The following is a 1,574-nucleotide window of genomic DNA, read 5'->3' on the forward strand; positions in this document are numbered from 1 at the left end:
CATGCGGCTACATTGACTGTAATAATATATACAATGGATATATTTAGAAGGTAAGGCGCACAACGCTACAGCAATCGTTCAGGAGAGCGCGTGGACACCAGAAATCCACGCCGTCGTCGTCGTCATCGTCCAAGCACCGACCACAGGATCGCCGCTCGTGACAATATTTTCGTGTGATCTTGTTAAGGCGCCTATAATGAACGCAGAATCTAACACTGCCGTCCTTTTTCTTTACCAGCACAACTGGACAAGCCCAAGGGCTGTGTGAAGTCTGTATTACGCCACGATGAAGCATGTCGTTGACTTGTTCATCAATGACACGGCGCTCAGCATGAGAAACTCGGTATCGACGCTGGCGCAGGGGTGCATGGGTGCCAGTGTCAATGCGGTGAATGATGGCGAATGTGCGGCCCGAGGAACACTGCTTATGATCGAACGAAGTCCGAAAGCGGGCGAGCAGTTCCAAGAGTTGGGTACTAGTTTTTGCCAGAGGTGAAGGCTTCGGAGGGCGCAAACAGAGCGGTGGAATCGGAAGCAGAGTCGCAAGAAAGTGGCACAAAAACAGAAGACAAAGGAGGGATGTCAGTGTCCGCGGCGACGACCACTCGAGAAGGTGGCTTGTCAGAAGCGGCGGCACACATCGGCGACAACTCAAGTTCCGCACGCGCTCAGTTAACAACGGCATGGTTAGTAGCGAGAAAGTTCCAACCCAAAATAACGTCGTGAGAACATGGCAAAAAAACGACAAATTTGACTGCGTACAAAATGTCCTGTATGACAAGACGAGCTGTGCATGCCACTGAAGGTTGAATGTGGTGCGCGGATGCGGTACGCAGAGATACATCGGAAAGCGGTGTCGTTATCTTTTTTAACTTGCGGCACAGTTTTTCAGTAAGAACAGATACAGCGGCACCAGTATCGACGAGTGCTTGCACAGAAACACCTTTGATATTCACGGTTATTTCGTTCGCAGGCAGAAATCGAGGCCTTGAAGTTGTCGACACGAGCACAGTTCTTGCCTCCGGAACTGCGAGGGCTAGTTTTCCGCTTGGATTGGTGGGGGGCGACGAACCATTGGGGAAAGTGAACGGAGACGTGGTGAGGGCGACCGACGTGTGTCGTAGCCACGGCGATTCGGAGAGCAGGTGTCCATCGGTGAATGAGAGGACATCGGGCGCGGTGGCTCAGAACGAAATAGTCCCGAGTGTCTTCGCCCGCACTAGGACGGAAGTCACGACGACGGCAGAAACGTGCGACATGACCAGGCCGACAACAGAAGTAGCAAATAGGCCTGTTGTCCGGGGTGCGCCAAGGATTAGTGAACGGCGGCGCGGGACGGCGAAAAGGTGGCGGGTTCGGGTGGACAGGCGCACGCCCAGCGAAGAATGCAATTGCTGGTCGACCAGGATCCGGGCTGAGCGGCATTGCTGGTGACTGTCTGCGTGCGACTTCAGCGTAGGTCAGAGGAACGGAAACAGGCGGATGCTGGAAGGTGGTTGGTAGCGTCTCAGAAATTTGCTCCTCTATGGCCTGTCGTAGCGTCGGAGCAAGCCCCTGCGCCGAGGCCGGGACGC

Source organism: Dermacentor silvarum, chromosome 6 (genome assembly GCF_013339745.2).
Source record: "Dermacentor silvarum isolate Dsil-2018 chromosome 6, BIME_Dsil_1.4, whole genome shotgun sequence".
In the NCBI taxonomy this organism is placed as follows: Eukaryota; Metazoa; Arthropoda; class Arachnida; order Ixodida; family Ixodidae; genus Dermacentor; species Dermacentor silvarum.